General features: G+C 33.2%; 1 protein-coding gene across 2 annotated transcripts in view; it reads right to left on the bottom strand.

Annotated features, from left to right (window-relative positions):
- The window catches only part of LOC145266554 (uncharacterized), a 132213-nt gene that overhangs the window by 66264 nt on the left and 40735 nt on the right, over nt 1-25214 (bottom strand). Inside the window, exon 2 of one of the 2 annotated variants that reach the window (XM_080122338.1) lies at nt 1573-1632. The exons of the other annotated variant lie outside the window; for it this stretch is intronic. The gene's annotated coding sequence lies outside the window, so the exon portion shown is untranslated. The remainder of the gene's footprint in view (nt 1-1572; nt 1633-25214) is intronic. 2 annotated transcript variants of the gene reach the window in all.

The following is a 25214-nucleotide window of genomic DNA, read 5'->3' as shown; positions in this document are numbered from 1 at the left end:
ATAATAGTCCGCAATAAATAAAATTAATAAATAATATTCATCTCAATAATGAATTCCAATCAAACAAAAAACAAAATAAGGTAGTTAAGTCGCAATCCAGATATTCTGCAATCGGCAATGAATAATGTTTTGGAAATATATGCGAAGCTTAAAATGGGCAACATTTAAAAGACATTATTTTTCATGAATAAAGATTGTTTGAAATTTGCAGTTTCATAAAAAATAAAACTAAATGTCTTAGTCAGATGGTGTTAAAATTACAGATATCGTAATCGAGGAAAAGTTGGCAGAAACGTCGTGAAACAATTAAGAAAAGATGAGGATAATAGTCCGCAATAAATAAATGAATAAATGATACTCATCTCGATAATGAATTCCAATTAAATAATATATTCTTATTATGTCGTCTTCGTCTTCCTATTCTTCTACTTTGTATTATTATTTTTCGAGTTCTCCTTATTCATAGTAGTTGTAGTGGTAATAGTAGTAGCAGTAGTAGTTTCTCCATTCAAGTTCATTCCTTTTATTCTTTTTCTGGTTCTTAAAACTAATATTTTCTATTCGTTCTTCAATTTTTACGAAAAAAACATTATTTCATTATTCATTCGTTTAACTACATTTCGAAAAAAAAAATTTCTTAAGTATTCCAATATTTCTGATTTCCATTCCTTTAAAGTCTTTCCTCCTTTATTCAACCCCTTTCTCATTCCTTCCCTTATTTCCTCTGTTCAATTCTTATTGTCTGTTTAAAAAAAAAAAAATAATAATTTTGGTTTATTTCCGCCACGTCACTTCCGGCACGTCATTTCCCCAGCTATTTCTCTTCTCCCCCTCCTTTACCATTTATTCTATCATCCATGCAAAAGATTCATCCAATTAACGATATTACAAACTCATCCATATCCCAACGTCGTTATTTTTCTTTCGTAAAAGGCTGACATCTATTATGGAAAGACATGTAAGAACAGATTCACGGCATTCTGTCACCTCATCAAGGTAAAACCTGTGACAGTTTGCAGTGGGACCGCCAATGGCACCGGAGGAATCTCGAGAATTAAAGATATTGCCCCGCAAAAGAACAGACGATCACGGATATTAATCTACTCGAGCGGGGCCTGCGTAAATAGAAAGCCGCACCACTAAAGTCACAAAATAAAGTCAAATGGCCACGTTTAGACGATAAACGACTCTTACGAGGACAATTAAAAATCAAAACAAAAAAAAAACAAAACAAAACGGGTGCATTGTCTTCGTAGGTTTTCAACTTTTTGAGTAAAAAAACATAAGGCTTTACTTTTGGAACGAACTTCGTATGCCAACGTGCGCTCCGGATGCCCATGCACTGCCACGATTCATCGGTGGCAAAAGTGAATTGAGAATGGTGGTGACTACATATGGAAGCACAAAAGGTCGCTTGTTTTAATGGTATGACTCCCGTCTTCCTATGTCTTCACCTGTGGCGTTGTCCGGGAACCAACACACGTTTTGTCCCGTTTCAGTCGCAAAAAAAAAAAAGATCGCTTGTTATTTGTATTAATGCCAACAACATTTATTTCCTCATGCTCTCTTTACCGTCATGAGTGTCCACCTTGGTTGAAGTGAGTGTCCCTAATGATGGAGGTCTGAACAGAGCTGAAAGAGAGAAACAGACCAAATATCAAGGTCTCATGTCTGATATGAAAAGAAACTGGAATCTTACGGAGATATCAATCATACCAGTTATTATAGGTGCTACAGGGCTTATGAAGAAGAACGTAAAGTCCTACTTAATATTCCTGGTGAACCAAGCGCAAAAGAGATCCAGACACTTGCAATTAAGGGAACAACGAGGATACTAAAAAGAGCTCTCGGTTGATTTCAATAAAAAGCGGGGCAATATTGGCAGCTGGTTTTGCTGCCCCATACCCAGAGTTACAATCTTCAAAGGAAGAAAATAAAAAAAAAACACATTTTGATGCTTCCGTTCAGTCTCGAAAGACAAAGGATACCCCACCCCTGTATGGGCGGGTGCGTGGGTAATTGTGTGGCAAGGATTGTGCAATTCCCAACCACACCTCTCTTGAATTGGCACTGCTGGAGTCCAGTGGTAGGGAGAACTCCAGGACGACTGAAAGCAATGCTGATATAAGCGGAGAGCACATACAGCATCTAGAAGTCCCCAAAATGGTCACCCATCTCGTATTGGCAAGGCTTATCGTTGCTTAACTACGGGTTCTGACGGGATTATGCCGTACCACACACATACACACATACACACAGATAAACACATAGATAAAGAGAGATTCAACAATTACACTTAAAGGACGGTCAGAATCTTAAAAAGATCTCTCGGTTGGAATATATAAGCTAGCGGGTGCATTCCCAGCCTGAACAAACAGATAAGAAAATTGGAAAAAGAGAAAACGCACACGCACATACACACATACGCACACATACATACACATGCATACACACATACACATGCATACATACACACATATACACACATACGCACATACATACACATATACATACACACATACACACACATACACACATACATACACACAGCGAGTAAAATATATAAAAACAGTCAATTGGAGAGAAGGAGATAGTATTTTTAATTTTTTACCCAACTCCGTATTTGAGAGGTGAAGGGGAATTTTTAATATAATATTCGAATATCTATATAACCCATATGGGGATCAAGTGTTAGCCCCAGGAAGAGGGTCCCTTGATTTCTCAGAAATTTTAGTAAAACGAAACAAAGTACCACACACACACATGCACACACACACGCACATACACACACACATTATTTAATGCATCTACATGAAATTTTATGTAAATATTTTCAGTATTTATTTCGACAGGTTTCGATACGTAAGCATAGTTAGGTAAAACTATATATGGACTTTAAGATACACAGACTTTTTCGCCTTTCATCGTTGCGAGGATTCAGTAGGCTATTTATATAGTCGGACGTATCGACATTTAATAATAAATGTTTAAATTTAAACTTAATCTATCGCGGTTAACGTTGGCTGTGTGGTTTGTCTCCTGCTAATGAAGCCAGAGATGGTTTCATGGCTGAGATCGACTCTCCTGACCGGCTGTAATCGTAACTCTCTGCACTAATGATTCCCGAAAGGGTGAAACACTAGTGTCTGTAGGTGTTTTATAATTAATATGATAATAATTATATATATATATATATATATATATATATATATATATATATATATATATATATATATATTATTTAAAAACTATGCATTATATATTACCGAGACATACCAATGGTTTCCAATTATGATGAGTCAGCCGTTTTTTGGCCGAATTATTCCAATATAAATCTTTAGCGTCCGTCGGAACGAAACAAAATACATCGAAATGAACGTTTCGTTGAACACCGTTTAAATAAAACGGTTTTAATGAGTTTATATTTTCCGATTATTAAATCTATTAAATTTAATTTATTAAAATTTGATAAGGGTGGGAGGTTCGGTAACATGAATGGGGGGAGGCTGTGCAGAAGGTGTACATCGTATATAGAGTTTATTATGCTAAGGAGTGTGTATTTGTGTGTATATGGGTTATGTTATATTATTTCTAGACAATTTGGCAAGGAGAAATTTCCTTTTATGAAGACATTGTTTAAAAATCTCGCTTTTTATATTCATAAGGTTATAAGGTTATGGATGGATTATTTATTGTATAGATATAAAGAGATTGGATGCAAAAACGCGATAAACACTATTTGGAAAATTACGAAATGATTACTCTAAGAGAGTGTTGCACATCGTCATATCTTTGAAATAATATCACACCAGCATCATTTTTCTTTGTTTTCAATTAAAATTAGGTTTTTGTCAAAGTGTTGATTTAGCATTGTTATCCCTTTATTGCTTGGTAACTCGATTTAAACAAACTGGGTTTATCGCGTTTTGCATTCATTTGCGTGTGTGTGTATGTGTGTTAAAAGAAAGAGAGCGAGAAAGAGAGAGAGAGAGAGAGAGAGAGAGAGAGCGATAAAGCGAAAAGAGATAACGCGAGAATAGATCAAGAGCAGAATTAGTACAATTCCCTGCGATTCCGACAGTTAAAAGACAATCGCGATGTGTATTAAGATTACCGCTTCTATCAAGTGTTATTTCCAGCGTAAAAAAATGAAATGATTACAATTTGGTCGATTATGGTCCGCCATCTTGAACTATACGGCAGATTTCCAGACAGATGTCTCAATGAACAAAAAACATAATTTCCATTTCCATCCTCGCAAAAAAAAGAAAAGAAAAAAAAAATGATTACAAATCTGAATTTGATTGGTGGACGCGATTAGATGAAAGTTTGAAAATGTTTTCCTATCGACGAATGAGCGTACGCGTATGAAAATCGTTAACGTTATATGAATGTGATCTTAAAAGATGTGCGTTTGTTATTACAAATTACTTTTTGCGTTAAAATATACAAATAATGTCGGTTCCTATATGGATGCAATAATAAAATAGAACACAGTAAATATTAATACGCTCGCTCTTTCTCTCCATCTATGTCGTACTATTTCTTCCTCTCTCTCTCTCTTTAAATATACATATATATATATATATATATATATATATATATATATATATATATATATATATGTGTGCGTGTGTGTGTGTGTGTGTGTTTGTGTGTGTGTGTTTATGTGTGTGTGTGTGTGTGTAAACAATACGTTTTATTGTCGCGTTTATTATTTGTTTATGTACTCATGCGCAACCGGAAGTCATAAACCGGATGTTGGGTTACAACACCCGTTAAAAGGTCATTTGAGTTTTATAACTATACATATTGGAATCAGAATCGGTAATTGTACTGGAAGCAGGAATTTAGTACGGAATCGGTAATAGCCAAAACGTTTAGCTTATGATTTACTTTTTTCTTTGACGTTAATGCCTGAGCTATGAAGACATGTTACTGCAAGGCTAAAAATTTAAAAAAAAAGGGTCCAGTGTGGAGTTTGAGGCAAACCGACTGGCAAGCATGTTAGCCTTGTCGGTTGCTGAGGAGACAACCTCGTGATTGTTGGTTAGTGGGGGAATTGTTGATTGCCCATTATTTACTACACTGTTGTAGATTTTCCAGAAGTCTCGAGTTCCTAGTTTTTGTGCTTCGATGCGCTTTTTAGTGGTTTCCGTAAATTCTCTCTTAGCTGTCGCTATTTCTTTCTTAACGTTATTTCTAGCTTCTATATACTTCAGTCTGTTTGAACTGGACTTATGTCGGTTAAACCTACGGTATGCATGCTGCTTTTGTGTAATGGCAGTTGCACAAGTCGACGTAAACCATTGGGGAGAGTGGGGCTTACTATAAAATTTCCGCATGGGAACATGCGCTTCGATTGCAGTTTTGAACCAGTCAGTGGTCTCGTTTGCACATTGTTCAGCAGGGAGAGAGAAAATATTTTTCCATGGAGCATCTCTAATTAGTTCCCTGATGGCTTCCCAGTCAGCCTTATTATAATATCTCGTTGTTTTGAGCACTGGCTCTTCAGTTTTGGGTCTAGAGTTTAGGGCGATTTCAACCATTATCACTGCATGGTCAGCGTTCCCGAGTGGGCTGTGGGCCTTCGTTATGCAGTCATCGGGAACTGTGGTCAAAAACAGATCTAGAAGTGATGCGTGTTGTTCTTCCTGGTCAGGGAAACGGGTTGGAAACGTAACAATTTGTGATAGGGAGTGAGATATAGCGAAGCTATGGGTTGTGCTGCCCGCTGCATCTGTGTGAGTAGAGAATCCAAGCCAGTTTTTGTGGTGGACATTAAAGTCACCAAACACATGTATTTGTGCGCTAGTGTCGAGGGACAGTGCCGTGTCTATGCTGTCAGATACTTTGTTTATTATGGAGCAGTCCTGAGTCGAGGGAGAGCGGTAGAGAAAATAATAGTAGCTAATACTGTGTTGCACGTTTAGTCTAAAGCACATAAAGGCTTGATCATCTGTTTCTAGGTTTCTAGGGGAGGCAACCCTACATATCAGACCATTGCTCTTGAACAATCAGTTTTGGTCAATGTAGGGAAACGCTTCATACCAATTGTCACTATCCAGTTCCCTCTCGAGGGGGGGGGGCGATCCCCCTCCCCTCACTCTCCACATTAAAAAATGGCCTTGTGCCTAATTTGCTCAGTGGAGAAGCAAATAAATAACTAAATAAAGAGAAAAAAAAGGGCTTGGTTTTTTTTTGTTGTTCTTGGCCTTCGTGCCAAGCTTTTCTTATTCCAATTAATTGAACATTTTTCACACACACACAAACACACACACACACACACACACACACACACACACACACACACACACACACACACACGCACACAATTTGTTTAAAAAATGCACACACACACAGAGAATTTTTTAAAATTGTAAATGTGTTTTTCAAAACGCTGGGTATTCATTAATTAGGATTAACGCCAAAGAGTGAATGTGGTATTTTGGTAAATTTTACCGACCAAGAATAACACTACATAGTTTGCCAAATCATTATAGTCACAAAGACCCTGCATCCTCACCCTTCTTTTAAGGCCTTGTGCCTAAATTTGTTTTGTTTTGGATTTTACTTTTTTGAATTTTTGGATTTTATATGAAAATTTTTAAATTGTATTTCTTTGACGAAATAAATTATATATAAAAATCAAAGTGTAGTATCTGTTCTGAGGCTTCACGTAAGTTAAGTTAATTTGTCCTCGGTCAATTGAGGGGAAACCTTCTATACTGAGACAATTATTATAATTGCATTGTTATGGATGACAGAAATTATGCCTTCATGACCTGAAAATTTAATCTCTCTGTTGCAGATATTTATGGTGTAGCTCTAAGAAACCAACCCCTGGCACCGATGTGTATCAGAAGTAGAGATGTGTCATTGAATTCCTGGCAAAAGTGCATTGTGAATGGTGGTGTCTATGTAGAAACATAAATTCTGGAGCAGAAAAGGTTACTTGTGTTAATGCTGCCTATAGTTGTCTAGCTGGACGCCTGGAATTACCCTATCGTACAATACGCTTAAGCATTATATTTTAATTTATGCAGATTGTGTACGTATTCTTATAGAATTAATCCTCTATTGATTATTATATATTACAAGGAATAATTTGCCCGGTGGAGTCATTTACAAAAAAATAAAAAATAAAAATAAAATAAAATAAAATAAATAAATAAAATAAATAAATAAATAAATAAATAATAATAATAATGATAATGTCGTTCATCAAATTCAGAACCCCTTTATACTGAGACAATTATTATTTTTCGTTACTGCCCTTTTGCCCTTCTTTTGGCAAACGTTAAAAACGACCTTGTGTCACACTTAGCTTTCGTGGGAGAGCAAATAAATACCAATAGAAAAAAGGGTTTTTAATATGAATATCAATACACACACACACACACACACACAAACACAATATATATATATATATATATATATATATATATATATATATATATAGATTTAGAACTGCACACCCGTAGTACTCTCTTCCATTTGCCTGCTTTTCGGCTTACTATAATATGGTCGTTTTCAAGTCCAACGTAAACAAGTTCTTGGTGAGCCATTCCCCTTAACTAATCTAATTTACCAAATTTCCACTACGACATTGTCCCATTGACCACTGTATGCTTATAAACCATTATCCTTGAATGGCCTCTGGGCCTTCATAAGTTGTGACACCTTTGTAAAAAAAAAAGTATAGATTGATATATTACTTTATAGGAATTAATTATTGAGATGAGTATTATTTATTACTTATTTATTGCGGACTATTATCCTCATCTTTTTTTGGTTATTGTCTCACGATGTTTCAACCAACTATTCCTCTGGTCTTCGTTAGGTTGTAACCGCGGCAGATAGGAACTCCGAAGCTCCTAACTGCATTCTAATCGATCACTGCCTTCCATAGTTGTTGTCGTCTCACCAAAGTTTTACCCAAGTAAGTTTCTGGCCGGCTCAAGGTAGGATTGAAACCGCTATCTTCAGACACTGCTCACCCGGAACCATAGAGATTCAACGTCTCTATCCACTGCGTCACGAGCCCCGAAGGATGATCAAGATTGAATTTTTTCGTTTTATCAATTCATGTTTATTTATTATCTGATCTTCCATGGTCGGGTCCGTACCGAATGGTATATATATATATTATTTTAATTGACATTCATTATTGAGATGAGTTTTATTTATTCATTTTATTTATTGCGGACTATTATCCTCATCTGTCTTAGGTGTTGTTTTACAACAACTATGGAAGGCAGTAATTGCTGTGGATACAGTTAGGAGATTCGGCGTTCCTATCCCGTCGCGGTTAACACCTGACGAAGGTCAGAGGAATAACTGATCGAAACGTCATGAAACAACAACTAAGAAAAATGAGGATAATAGTCCGCAATAAATGAATTTAATAAATAAGAAATTTGCATGAATTAATGTGATATTTATGTGTAAAGAACCGGAATATATATAATAAGATATATATATATATATATATATATATATATATATATATATATATATATATATATATATATATGTATACATATATATATATGTATACATATATATATATATGTATATATATGTATACATATATATGTATATATATATGTATATATATATTTATATATATGTATATATATGTATATATATGTATATATATATGTATATATATATATATGTGTTCACAAAAATCAAGACTTCAAAGAATGGATTGATAGCAACAAATAGTGTATTTCATCGTTAGTTACAATTGTTTCAAGACTATTCGGACAAATTCAAACATTATGTCGTTTGAAAATTTTCATAAGAACAGCCTTTCTTCAGGCTTATTAAATAAAAAAAAAAAACACTTTAACAATAAGGGAAACATTTCCCTTATAAAGTCACTTCTTTTTGGCTTAAAATCTATTGGTATATGAACGATTACTGAATTATATAAACCCAGTAAAATTCGGAATGCTACAAATTAGACTATATATATATATATATATATATATATATATATATATATATATATAGATAGATAGATAGATATATAAGAAACTCGTTTCTTATCGTTGAGCACTTTCAGTTGAATTAAGTCGGTCAATTTAGCTCTTATGCATAGATCATCGTATAACGATTAGATCACTGTTCTGACGTAAAGAATATTTAAAATTAAAATGTTTAAAATTCAACGTTATTTCACGCAGTTAATAGTAGCTGAATGGATACGGTCTTTGCTAATCGGGCCAGAGATGGTTCGTGTTGCCGAGTTCGAATATATCGACTGGTGTTAATCGTGACACCCTGCACTGAAGATTCCCGAAAGGATGAAGCACTAGTGTCTGTAGGTATTTAATTATTATAGTAAAAAATAAAAATAAAAATAATTATATATTAACTAGTATATAGAAGGGAGTTTGTCTGTGTGTGTGTGGACTTTTTTTTTTTTTTTTTTTTTTGTCGTATAAAGTAATAGTTGTGAAACAAATAAAAAGGACGAGGACAATAATCCGCAATAAATAAATTTATAAGTATAGACTTGTTCAGAAACTTTGTAATAAGTTAGAACTATTTTTTCTGGCGCGCGTTTTATCGGATTCTGGAAAAGGCAACGACATAAAGCCACTTTTATTGGACAATCAATTTACTTTTTAATCATGATAAAATGTTCTAATGAAAAATCTATTTCGCCACAATTTATAATCAGTTAATTCTCTCAGCGAATTATCGAGGGGCAAATGAAATTAAGCTTCATTTTAGTGCCTTTCTTCTTTTATCTCATTAAAATGTCAGAGGAATTAAGCCGAGATAATTACTCGACTGTGTTAAGAGTCTTGTCTTACACACGTGTGGACGCCTTCCTTTTCCGTTTTCTACGCGGTTCAACGAAAAGGTCGCGTTCGTTCGCTTCACTATGAAGTCAAGAGCAGCGAGTTTAACAGGTATTTTTTTTTTTTACATAGAAGTAAAAGTAACCACTTATCAAGGCCCAGAGGCCACTCGAGGATAAGGGTTAAAGAGTGTACAGTATCAGAATCATAGTAATCGTTAGTAGTGGAGATTCGGTAAATTTACTAACTTGTTTGCATTAGACTTGAAGACGGCCATATTGTAGTAAGCTGGAAAGCAGGCAAACGGTAGACAGTTCCACAGGCGTTCCGTTCTAATAAAGAAACTTTGTTCATGGAGTCTACGTTTGGGTTTAGGCACAGATAAAGAGTAGAGGAATTTATTGATGGTGTTTTCAGCTAGACGAGTGCTTCTAATGAATATTTGGCGATGGGGGACCATAGATTGGAGCTCAGACGAGCACTTGCCGTGAAAATAACGATAAGGCAGAGACAGGCTCGCCACGTCTCTTCTGTGAGAAAGGGGTTGCAGGGAAGAGAAAAGGGCATCCTCTACTAAGCAACGAGCTTGCAAACAGTCATCAGTGCTCTACTGGTTTCGAGGTGTTCAACATCGCGTTGAGCATCCACCAGTGACCCAGCTTTAAGCTGACCAATAATAAAGCTGCACGAGCGTCTCACATTTAAAAAAAAAAAAGAAAACAAAGAAATATGAAGGATGAGACCATGCGAAGTGATTATTTGTCCGTACGCCTGGCCCAACTCTCGTAAAACTATGACGCTTAAGTGGTTTACACACACACACACACACACACACACACACACACACACACACACACACACACATTTCGCGCGTTCTTATTGTTGAGCAATTTGAAATGTAAGCCGGTCAATTAAGCTCACGTGCGCAGATCCTGATGTTATACACATTAGATCTCTCCGGACCAACGTTTCCACATTTTATAATAAATGTTTAAATTTTAACTGCATTTCTCGCGGTTAACGTTGGCTGTGTGGTTTGTTCTTTGTTAATCTAATCAAAGATAGCTCCGTGGCCGGGTTCGAATCTCCTGACCGGCTGAAATCGAAACTCTCTGCACTGATGATTGCCAAAATAATAGTGTTTATAGATATTTAAAAAAATTATATATATATATATATATATATATATATATATATATATATATATATATATATATATATATATACTAGACTATTCGTGACCCGTTTGGTCAGTATGTTATATTAACTATGGAATTAATCTATGAGCGTGACACTTGTGACGTAAAGAAAATAGTTTTTTGCGACATAACAGAAACATTTCTATGAAAGTATATAAAAATAAAAAAGAATATAGATAGATTTCTATGAGTCGTTCTGTTTATAATTGATTATTTTTGAAAAAAAAAACTTACAGCCATTTAATTATAAGTGGTTTGCCATACTCAGAGGTAACCGTGCACCGAACAGATACCATAATACTTAAAGTTAAATTCAAATTTTGATATAGCTTTTAATTTAAACGCGAAAAAAAAAACGCCAAACAATTGGGACGCTGAAAACGTACACAGTATAACAATACGTTTTATTGTCGCGTTGATTATTTATTTGTAACGCAATTAAAAAAACATATTTTCGGGGTTATTTATTTATGTTGGTAGAGGAGAAGAAAATGTATGAATGTTTTTTAAGAAAGATGTATTAAAAAATGAAGAATAAATTAAAAAATGAAGAATAAATTAAAAAAGTAGGTAAATAATATAAGACTTACCTTTTGTAAAGCAAATAGATTTTTTATAACGAACTAGACAGACGATAAAAGTAATTTAATCTGTTCTATTGATACATGTATCTACAAATGCTTGTCCTTACAGGCTTCCGTATATTTTTGAAAATACGCGCAAATTTTGATTTCAACCTCTCTCATTTTAAATAATCAAATCGAAACGATTTTTTTTTTTTTTGGTCGATTTTTCTTTTGCAATTTTTATTATCTCAAGAGTCATATATTATATTATATGAATAAATTTTTTTTAATATTGGAAACCTGTTATATAAAATATCGGTTTAAACTTCATATCGCGTAATATTTGAATTTAATATCATTTAAAGCTTTTTAAAAGTAATTATTTTTTAGTTTTCGTTTTTTTCAAATAATTATGTTACCGAAAAAAAAAAATCAAGAAAAATTGTTCATTTTAATTTTTTTTAACATAATAGTAATGATTTGATGCCCAATTTTATTTACAAGTTTGAGGTGGGTAAATCGCCGTTGTAAATTGCTCTTATGGTTGTCAACGGGTTAAAGTAGACTTATTTGTAAGAAAATTGCGTTAAAATAACTTAAACGTAATACGGAAATAAACAATGTAAAAAAAATGTAGAAAGTACTAACAATTGTTTATTTGGATAATTTAAACGCAACAAAAATTGGGACGCTGAAAGCGTGCACAGTAAAACAATACGTTTTATTGTCGCGTTGATTATATAGGATTATATTATATATATCGTACAAATGAAACAGGTTGATGATTATACGTATTATTTGTAATCACGTTTTGCGTTTGCTTCCCATATCTTGAAGTTTTTTATTCAATATATTAAAGATATTTGCTTTTATAAGGGTGTCTGTTTGTTCTAACAAAACCGGTCCAGCGATTTGTGTTTATTTGTTTACGCTGTTATGGGTATATGTTTATGTATGCATGCGCAATGGGAAGTCGTAAACTGGATGTTGGATAACAACCCCCGTTAAAAGGTCATTGGAGTTTTATAATTATATATATATATATATATATATATATATGTATATATATATATATATATATATATATATATATATATATATATATATATATCGTCAATGGTGTGAGTTCCATTATTTACTATTTATTTACTATAATAATCATTAAATACCTATAGACACTAGTGTTTAATCTTTTCGGGAGTCATCAGTGCAGAGTGTCACGATTATGTAGAGGGATTCGAACTCGGCAACGAAGCCATCTCTGAATCCATTAGCAAGGACTTAATCTATTCGGCCACCGTCAACCGCGAGAAATATTGTTAAAATTTAAACATTTATTTTTAAAATGTTTTTAACGTCTGCCAGAGTGATCTAATCATTATATGATGATCTGTGTATGCGACCGACTTTATTTCAACTATAAAGAACTCAACGATGAGAAACAAGTTTCTTAAAGGGGTCGACATAATTATTTGCTATAATAATTATTAAATACCTACAGACACTAGTGTGTAGTGTTTCATCTTTTCAAGATTTTTCCAGCGTGCAATTTACATCTCATTAATGATTCAGTTATCCGTTAGGCGTCACAGTTTCATTTCTTTTATTTATTTCGGCCCCTTTCAGAGTCAACATGCAATCTTTACAAAATATCTTTACATTGCCTAGAGTTATCGATTTGTCACGTGTGCGCTTTGTTGATGGCGAGCAGTTTCGCTTCACCTCTTTTACTCTGCAAAATAAAGACGATGCAAGATTATTATATTGTTGTTGCCACGTATTTGAAAGATGAAGATGAAAGTTGGTTAGAATTTTAGCACCGGTAGTCGACCTATCGAAACGACGCTGAATGTGTATATAATTCTATTCAACGTTACTGCATAGAAAAATAAAATGCGAAATTCGACGCACTGCAGGATATTAATGTTTTCAAAGTAAAATATTATATTATTGATAGGCTTTCTTCTATTATACTATCTTTGATGAATTATATACTATAGCTTACATATTATATATCTTTTATACTCGTATTAGCACGGGTACTCGGCGTTGCCTGGATGTAGTGAGGTGGTGCAGTAAGGAACCCCGGGGAAGAGGTGTTATAAAATGTGGTAGTAGCAGGGGAGTCAAAACAACAGTAGGCAGCCCGGGTGGAGAGAGGTGTTAAAAAAAGTGGTAGTAAACAGGTAGGCTCGAACCTGTAACGCGAAGGAGGAAAAGAAGATGAAAAAAACCTTAACGTCTTCGCTAATGCATCCATCGCGAAACCAGATATCGCGCGCGTTTGAATTACAGGTAGTACATCGGAAGCAGACGATTACTTGCGAAAATCTCGGCGAAAAACCCGACCTCTCCTTGTAGAAAACTGCCCAGTTGAGAGCGAAGGAATTAATGTTTTTGGTCAATTTTTTGATATTTGAAGAGACCGAGCTTTAAAACGAAAATGATACCGATTTTGTCATGTTCCGACGCGTCTGTTGAAAGTTTTTGCGAGACATACAAACACACACACACACATATTTTGCCTTTTATATAATAAATTATTTAAATATTGGTCAAATCCTATTTCGGTCACCTAAATTAGTTTCAACATTACCCTAAAAACAACTTATTTTTCTTAAACTATATTTTAGTAAAACAAATTTAAAACCCTTTTAATGAAAGCCATGTAGACCGCATTATTTTATTATACAACACCTGTTCAAACTGAAAAACGCTTATCATAATATTCTTATGTGGATCATAATTATCAAAGTATACTTACGTGGGCAGATATCAAAAGTCTTTGTTAAAGTTTGTGGCATATTTTTATTCTATGGAGGCCAGGCGCGAACGCAGACCCCACAATTTTATTATACCACCCCTGTTAAAAATGTAACATAGCAATTTTTGCTCCTTGATACCTTATGTGGTCAGTTTTGTATAATAGTAGATCTTCTCTGATGATTCTCCTGATAGCGTTGGTAATGTTCTCCTTTAGGTGGTCCAGATTGTGAGGATTATTTGCATAAACTTTTTGTTTTAAAGTCCTCCTCAAAGATAAAAATCACATAATGACAAGTCTGGGGAACGTGGGGGCCATAAACCCTTTGCTTATTGTTCTGTTAGGCTTCCTCGATCGCTATTCTCTGCTGCAGCGAAAACATCATACTTAAAAAATTAGAAATGTTGATTTAAAGAAATTAGGAAGCTTAATCTGAAAAACAAAATTGATTAGAGAAAAATTAGATAGACCGGGCTACTTTTTAGTGGGCCACCCCGTACTATAATAATATTTTCTATATATTAGACACTACAGCATTTATATTTATAATTATATATATTATAATTTTATACTATTCTCATATATCATACATTAGAGCTTTTATGCTATTTTTATTTTATGTATTGTAACTTTTATACTATATATTACGAATTTTATACTATTGTACTATTTTTATTTTGCATATTTTTTTTGGTCGACCTGGACTCTTTTTGTGCCCATATTGATCTGGATTTCTTAAAAAAATTGTGATGACCGTTTTGCTACAATTCACTTTGTTTGCAATGGATCTATGGGAGGGTCCACCCCTATTAAGCTCAAAGATCCTTCCTCTCTCAAACTCTGATAATGGTTTCCCTTTTGCCATTTATAATTTAGTAAGATGTTTTTTATCCACTAACAAGTTGCTTTTAGTAACATAGAAAGCTTTTCATATTCATTTTTTCAAAACTAGCCGATTTAATTAAAGTGGTCTTATCATTTTGACCAGGTAAAAATGTTTCTTTTTTAAAAAATAATTATTAGATCAGGGTTAAGGATCGAATGAAGCAGATTTAATTTTTTCCATCATATTTTCCCTTTTGGCAATGGTTTCAACCATTTGTTTGATTAAAAATTCGATAATATGCGTAAACGCTCACTTTCTTAAGTGGTCTTATGATTTTGACCAGGACAGTATATATATATATATATATATATATATATATATATATATATATATATATATATATATATATATATACATACATCATATACATATATGGCATATATATATATATATATATATATATATATATATATATATATATACATCATATACATATATGGCATAAAGAGTCTCTTCTATCCCCCAACTAATTGTTTGTATTCCCTTATTGAATAAATGATCCAATCTATATTTACCAATATATAGTTTTTGTGACTTCATTTCCCATTCCTATTCTTCTTGTATATATATATATATATATATATATATATATATATATATATATATATATATACTAGCAAAAGTACCCGCCGTTGACTGGGTTCAAAAACAGCCTACAGAAAATGGACTCTGATTTATGAAAGTATGATAAGTTATGAAAAGAAAGGGATGTAACGAGATAGATTCGAATTTGGGGGTATCAAAACCAAAGCAAAATATGATGAAAGTAAAAATAAAATAGATAAACCCCATAATTTATTATACCATACATGTTCACACTGAACCACTTATCACAATATTCTGTGGATCTATATTAAAAAACCTTGTTAAACTTTGTGACATATTTCCATTCTATGGAGGTCAGGTGCAAACGAACACCCCATAATTTTATTATACCATATTTCTTCAAACTGAAACATAATTATCAAATATACTTACGCAGATAGATATGAAAAGTCTTTATAAAAATCTGTGCCTATTTCCATTCTATGGAGGCCAGGCGCGAACGCAGACCCCACACTTTTATTATACCATCCCAATTTAAGTTAAAACATACTTATCAAAGTATTCTTATGTATATCTATATCAAAAACACTTGTAAACGTTTTTTGTTTTAATTTTTAAATTTTTTATTTCCATACTTTATGGACCAGGCGCGTACGAAGACCCCACAATTTTAATGAATCATTATTACGCCAGATCAAACATACCCATTCCTGTGTTTCAATACATCTTCTATCATTATATGTAATCAGTTTTTTATAATAGTCAACCATATAGGAGCCTATTCGTGACCAGACACACACACAGACGTTCAGCTTTATATTATATATATATATATATATATATATATATATATATATATATATTAAGGACATATATCATAATCACCTAGCATTGTTTAAAAATGAAACTGAGAAAGAAAAATAACATCACAAATAACGAAAACAACAACAATGTAAATAAAAATGGAAACAAAAATAGAAAGGATCATTACAATAGTGACAACTACAACTACTATAACGAAAATAGAAACAGAACCAATAGTAATAACGAAAACAACCGGAAAAAAAGAAAAACTTAACCACTTCAGCAGTATGGATTAAGGAATTAAAGGAAAATAAAACTGAATGTAAATTAAGTTGGTCAATAATTGATAAGGGGAAAAATATAAACCTAGCAAATCGAAAAGATGGAACCTATGTATATTAGAATCATACCATATACTAATATCAAAAGAAAAATTATTAAATAAACGACTAGATGTAATCCACGGTTGTTTGCACAGAAAGAGATATTTAATTTCACGCACTAGAGCAGATTAGGGAAACAAAACAAAAAAACGTATAATAAAAGGAAAGATAAAAGATGCAAGGGAGGTAATTCTAGATAAAAAAAATGATTCCATGAGAGTGACCCCTCCTTTAAACAGAAGGATCGAGTAATAATACGAATTAAAACACAAAGCAAAACAGGAATATTAAAATAAACGCGCATAAATATAGAAATAAAATTATAATAAATTATATGATAATTGGAAAAAGTAAATAGAAAAAAAAGGGGAAATTGAAACAAAAATAAATAATTAATGAATAAAGAATAAATAAAAAATAAAAATACGAAACTACGAGTTAAAACGGAAAACTATCTTCACGTAACACCAAAAGATAGAGGCAGTGAGGAGGCATGGCTTTGGAAAACTTTTTACCCGAATAGGATGTTCAGCATGTTAAAAATATACCTTTTGTTGTAAAAATCTAATGGATTAACATATGAAGAAGTTGGTGGGGACAGGATATTTTTATGGACACATAAATTGTAAAATTGCATATCCCAGTAATGAAACAGCTGTAATGGAAAAATCCACGAAATAAAAGGTTATAAAAAAGAAAACGTGAGTCTTTGAATTTTCAACAAAATTTTACACTATATATATGTATATATATGTATATATATATATATATATATATATATATATATATATATATATATATATATAATTTATTTATACAAACATTGATGGCTACATATGTGCATACAATTTCGTCATCTTATATGAGTGGGGGTTAGATGTGGGGGAGGATAGGTAACAGTTATCTGTATGCATGTATCTTGAAACGTTTTTTTGTAAACGAAATAAGAAAATGTTTTTTGTATCTTGAAATTTCAGTTTTCAAGGGTAATTCTTGGTCTGAAGACGTAATCTGCCCAGTAACGGGTGATTGCAGAAACATGTATGCATATATGTAGCCATCAATGTTTATATAAATAAATTTAATATACCTGCTCTGTTTACTAATTGAGCACTTTTTGGTAGACATATGTTGTTTCATTGAATGTACTTCTAGAAAACTAAACTCTTCTGCCATAATATATATATATATACACTTATATATATATATATATATATATATATATATATATATATATATATTGTGTTGACATAATATGAAAAAGCGATCGAATAAGTGTGAGATCAATTAACGATAAAGAATTGTTTAGCGATTGACGTTTACAGTTTTTTGTTTATTATTTGATTATAATTATTTTGGCAGTTCACCTGATACGCTTGCGATTAAAACACCTGCAGGGCATCAAAACTGATGATCACTTTTATCGCAGCCCATTTCAGATGCGCCGGGCAATCTTCTTCAAAAGATCGATAATCTGCCTCAGCTGAGTGGTTAGGTTCGAATACGTTTTGTTTACCTGGATTTTCGCTTGCTCCTCGTCTAATAAAGTCTTACTTAGGCATAGGAGCCGCCGCATCTTAGGATGCAGAAGACAATCAAAATCTGCCATCGTTTTCGATCTGAAAACAGATCCACTACATCACCCCATCTCCAGCTTCTCGTTGCAATCAAATCTTCCTTGATTGTATGATTTCTGTTTAATTTTTGGTATTCATCTTTTTTTAATCAGAAATCCAGGAGAGCACTTGGTAGGCAATTTTCTCTGGGGTCAATCTTAGGGAATGTCCCAGCCAGTCTACGAATGGTTTGCAGCTTATTGACGACTAGCAGAATGGCGCGTATTTGCTCGAGATTGAATGATGATCAATGAATATTTCATCCGACGTAAATGAAATTTCAATAAATCTACCTTTTACAGATTTCTGTTTTTGTACATATATTATGCATATACATATTTAATAAATAAAAACATAAACATATATTATACATATTTAATAATAAAAAATAAACATATATTATAAATATTTAACAAATAAAAAATATACATATTTCATAAATAAAAAATAAAATATAAATATTAATTAAAAAATATATATTTAATAAATAAAAAATAAAATATGTCTATTTAATTAAAAAATAAAATATATATAATTAATAAATAATTTAAAAAATGTACATATTTAATAAATAAAAAATAAAACATATATAATTAATAAATAATAAAAAATATACATATTTAATAAATAAAAAATAAAATATACAATATTTAATGACTGAAATATAAAATATACATATCTAATAAATAATAAAAATACATATTTAATAAATAATAAAACATATACATATTTAATAAATAAAAATATACATGCATATTTAATAAATAATAAAAAATATACATATTTAATAAATAAAAAATATATACATATTTAATAAATAATAAAAATATACATATTTAATAAGAAAATATATACATATTTAATAAATAATAAAAATATACATATTTAATAAAAGATATACATGCATATTTAATAAATAATAAAAAATATACATATTTAATGAATAAAAAAATATGATCTGAACCAGAGAATCTTAAGTTGGGTGACCCCCATTGTGTTTGGGTTATTGTAGTGAATGATAACTCTATCTATGACTAACATAGACCAATAAAACGAACTATGACAAGGATGACCATAGATTCCCTCCCCAATTCTTAAGTGGCCTTGTGCCTAATTTTTTATTTGTCGATTTTCCTTTTGTAAATTTCAGGAAAAATATACATGTTTCACACTCCCATATTTTTATTGTCATCGATATCATTAAAATTGACCATTTTTCAATCAAATCGATTGATTGTCTACTCTACGCACCTGGAGGAACCTGCATATGCCTCTCTCTCGCGGTGACGAAGTCCACAATATATTGTAACCTACATTGCACTGTAGAGAACCTACTGTTGATTTTATAAAATTATTTTTAATATATTACTAGCCTGGGTACCCGGCGTTACCCGGGTGTTTGGAGGTATGTGTTGAGCCCCCCCTCCCAAAAAAACGTGGTGGTAGCCAGGCAACCTCGAACCCGTTACGCGAAGGAGGACAAGAACGGGGAAAAACGTGACATCTTTGCTGTTACGCCCATCGCCAAACCGGAAGTGGCGAAGGTTTAACTTAAGGATAGTCAATCGAAGAGGAGATGGCTTTCGAAAATATAAAAAAGCGACCCCTCCCTGTAGAAAAGTTCACAGTTGACGGGTGAAAAAAATTAATGCTTCAGCCAATTTTTTCGATACTTGTCGTCCGAAGGGTCGAGCTTCAAAAGGATACCAATTCCGTGAAAATCCGTCGCCTCTGTCGAAAGTTTCATGATAATGATGATTGCAACGTCTTGTCAGACGAGTGCCACTCCCTCAGATATTTAAAATCCATGAGCCCAAATGTATAAGGGAGTATCTATACAAATATGATGTTACAGAATCTTAGCTTTGTACGACAGCTAAGTCTCTCTCTCGGTTCAAAATGTTGAGATCCAGCAACAAGCAAGAGCAAGACAGCCAGCAATAAATTAAACTGCAGACCAGCTTAATGCGTGTACTGGTCTTCCGCTTTATGGTTTTTTTAATCAGAGATTTGCTTCTCCTAGAAAGGTTGCCTTCACCACGGCTTACGGGAGCCCTCTCTACCCCAATACACATATACACACACACACAAATATACACGGTGCTAGTTGGCCGTTGACCCCGAAAAAGTGTTCATTCGCCCTTTGAAAGGTCTTGTTTTTAATCCTTCAGGGAGACTAGCCGCCCTCCTCATCAAACAAGTCTGGTGGGGGAACCAGTTTAGTCGCCGGTGACCCAACTATGAGGCAGGTAGTACTGGGTTACATGGTACCAGTAGCATATGACATGACCTGACATATTTTCAGATGCGCCGGGCAATCATACATACATACATACATACATACATACATACATACATACATACATGTATTTAAACAGACAGGTGAGATTAATTTTATAGACTAGCTTGAGTACCCGGCATTGCTTGGGTGTTTGGAGGTGTGTGTTGAGCAAAACAAAAACCCCAAAAAGTGGAAGTAAGCAGGCAAGTAGTCCATAGGGAACGAACTAAATCCCCAACACCCCCATACACCGCCCTCCCCACACACACCTACACACACCACACACACCACACACACCTACACACATCTACACACACCACACACACACACAAATTCACAGACAAAATTTCTTTTATATAATAATAGAGATATTACCTATTTCATGAGTGCAGTTTCTGGCTCTTTGGTTGGTAGTTCAATGGCCTCATTTCATCATTAGAATTTTTTTTACGTAGAAGTCACCATTTATCAAGGCCCGGAGGTCACTCGAGGATAAGGCTTAATGAGTGTACAGTATTGAATGGGACAATATCGTAGTAATCGTTAGTAGTGGAAATTTGGTAAATTGGATTACTTAATGGGAACGTCTCATCAAGAACTTGTTTACGTTGGACTTGAAGACTACCAAAATTTTAGTCAGATGGAAAACAGGCAAAGAGAAGAGAGTTCCACAGGCGTGTAGTTCTAAGAAAGAAGCTTTGTTCATGGAATCTACGTTTAAGTTTAGGTACAGATAAAGAGTGGGGGGAATTATTGATATTATTTTCAGCTAGGCTAGTGTTTTTCGTTAAAGTTTGGCGATGGGGGACTATAGATTGGAGCTTAGACGAGCGCTTGCTATAAAAATAACAATAAAGCAGAGACAGTGGGAAAGAGGTTGCCGGGAAGAGAAAAGGGCATCCCCCACTAGACTACAAAATCTACCATTACAAAAAGGAGTGGTCGTTGTAAGCAATGAGGCAATTCATTGCAACTCCTGTTTACCCAGAAAAGTTATGAAGTCTATTTTGAACTCTGTCAAGGCAGCTCCTGCGTAGATGTGGCAACAGTAATCCATCCTTGCACGTACCTGGCTTTTATATAGGTAGAGAATTGAACCAGCAGTGAGATACTTAATGGAGCGGTAGAAGAATCCTACCATTTTTCCAGCGACATTGGCAACATATTTTTCTAACAATTATATCCCCTTAACATAAATAGTCCCTACTTCCCGAATATTTTACCCTTCATTGTTACGGTCTTTACATGAAGACAGTTTTTTTTTTACTGTAACAGTTTGATCAACAGCATACGAGGTGCCTTCAATAAGTTTCCAGACTTTTTGTACAGGAATTTAAATTTGTTGTGACACAAGGATCGGAAAGTGGGATTGAAAAGTCGGCGCTCCAGAGGAGAAGCACTCTAACCTTGCACAGCTCTGTTGGCATTCTCCGACAGAGGCACCGCAAGCAATTAGCGATAAACTAAAGAGAGAAGGTAACACCTGGAAGAAGGGACCTCCTAGCCCTGCACAGAACTGCAATCAACAAGGGACAGATGATTACAGGAATGGTCTAATTTCTGTTGGTTATGGGACTGAGGGCTAAAAAGCTATGGTCGAGTCGATTAGTAGTATATGTTAAAGAGTACATATACGAGGTTCCTTCCACACTTTTTTTGTACAGACATTTAAAATTGTCGTAGACTCTTGAAAATTCAGTATATTACTGCGCTACATCTTATGAGATGACTGACTAATTTTGTTATGATTTAAGGTTAAAATGAACAGCTACAGCAGGAATTCAAATACACCCTACTAAAGCCTAATTGTCACAGCTGATGAATTTCCAAAATGCAAACTGGACGTGAGGACACTTTAGAAGAACGATATGCAATAAAATTCTGTTTTAAACTTTAAAAAATGCCACAGAAACGTATGGAATGCTTCAGACTGCTTTTGGGCCATCTTGCACGAATTGGTCATCAGTCGTTGAATAGCATACAAGATTTAAGAGAGACCGGAAGCCTGTGAGGGATGATGAGATATTTGGGAGGAGTAAGGAAGTCAGAACACCAGAGTTGATTGGCCAAATAAAGAATTTCATAGATTAAGTGTCTATATTGAAAAAATAATAATTTCATTGGTTAAGTGTCTATATTGAAAATAAGTGCACAGTTTGTTGTCAGTACGGGAACCGCACAAACAATTATTCGCGAAGATGCGGAAGATTTGTGCGAAGTTTGTTGTAGAAGTGCTCAGAGAAGATCAGAAACAAAGATGTTGTCAAGCTGATCAGTTCAGTTTCCTATAGTTCAGAACTTGTTCCCTGTGACTCTTGGTTATTCCCGACGCTGAAGAAGCTGTCGTTAATGAGACAATTGAGGAAATGAAAGAGGCTGTGATGAGGGCCATAGACACGCTTAAATAAGAGGACTTCTATGAGGCCTTCCAGAACGTGTGGGAACGGTACATCAAGCGCATTGCAGCCGGGAGAGATTACTTCGAAAGTGCACTATCAATAAAAGTACCAAAACAAAAAGTTGTTTTTGTTTTACGGTATATCAACCCTTTTCGGGTTATTTAATGCCGTGATGTTGAAGAACATTTTTTGCCAACCCTTTTCGGGTTATTTAATGCCAGTGATGTTGAAGAACATTTTTTTTTAAATAATGTTTTTTTTTTCTCAAGTCATTTTCTATTTAACCCATAGTTGGGACCTTAACAGGTACAATGGCAATTAAAGGGTGGCTCCATACTCCCCAAAGCCCGCAAGCTGGGGCCTCACCATCGGATATAGTTTAAGGTTATATCCAGGATCGCCCGAGTATGTGCCAATAGTTTAGGATACGCGAACGCCAAAAGGTGTTAGCTTGTATTATTCGCCTCCGAGCTAATTCGTATATGACATCTGGCCTTTTGGAAAAAGAAATCAACTTGCGTTAATTACTTGTCAGTTTGTCAAAAGGAGAGTGAACATAAATTTTAGCTACAAAAGATGGCGGAGTCTTAAGTGTTAAATTAATTTCCACGCCTGTTTTGGTTATATATATATATATATATATATATATATATATATATATATATATATATATATATATATATATATATATATCTAAATCAAAATACGCTAACGGAAACAATTTACTGCACGAGCGTCGCCCTTTTAAAATTCATCATTCAATAAAATAAAAAGCTATAGCAAACATCTAAATGACTACTTTAAATACAGTTCCTGATTTCAAAAAAAGGAAAACCAAAAGGTAATTATATATATATATATATTTTTAAATCAAATTTATTATGTAAATTCAAAAATATATATTTTTTTTCTACTCATTTCTATCTCTAACCTATACCAATTTCCTTATTAATTTTCTTATAAATTTTATATCCAAACCTTTTACTTCAATTTTTCAGATTCATCTGCCTTACTTTTAATGCTAGGTTTATTTTTGGTGTCTTTTCAATTCAATAGAAATCCTCCTAAATTTGCTGATGAGGAGACCGTGCTTACCAAAAAAACTATGTATAATTATTCTACGTGACTTCATGTATACCACAAATAAAAAGCACGGATTTCCGAAACGATCGTACAGATAATTGACTTTGTTGTTGTTCCTTCTTATGAAACTGATTTTTAATTTAATTAAATTTTGATTTTTAAATTTTAAAAATTTTAAAACTTTTAAATTATAAATCACATTACTTAATATATATATATATATATATATATATATATATATATATATATATATATATATATATATATATATATATATATATATATATATATATATATATATATATATATATATATATATCAAAACATCGTCAAACTCACTACTCGTTCAAGCAGCCGCCAATAGCGTAATGGGTAGGAGCCTTGACTGCCGTACAAACGGTCGGGTTTCAATCCTGGCTTGAGGTAGTTGCCTGTCTAGCCGCACTGATGAGCTGTGAAACAGCGAAACAGTACTGTATGTGGATGACTATATATATATATATATATATTAGGTGCCTTGAATGAGGTGCCTTAAATGAGACTTTTTTTTGTACAGACATTTAAAATTGTCATAAACTCTTTTTTTGTGTTTTCGATAAAACCAGTTGAAAGTACTTGCAAAAAAAAAACAAAAACAAAAACAAAAACAAAAAAACAAAACAAAAAAAAACAACAGATGGACGAAAACGACTACGGAACTTCTACACAAATTCGACGAGAGAATGACCATTCGAAAAAGTGGAAAAAATAATAATAAATAAAAAGATCATTAAGCAAAGACACTCCGTACTATTTAATATATATATATATATATATATATATATATATATATATATATATATATATATATATATATATATATATATATA

This window comes from Euprymna scolopes, chromosome 41 (genome assembly GCF_053919585.1).
Source record: "Euprymna scolopes isolate OS-2025 chromosome 41, ASM5391958v1, whole genome shotgun sequence".
NCBI classification, from domain to species: domain Eukaryota; kingdom Metazoa; phylum Mollusca; class Cephalopoda; order Sepiida; family Sepiolidae; genus Euprymna; species Euprymna scolopes.
This window is presented reverse-complemented; position numbering and strand designations above follow the sequence as displayed.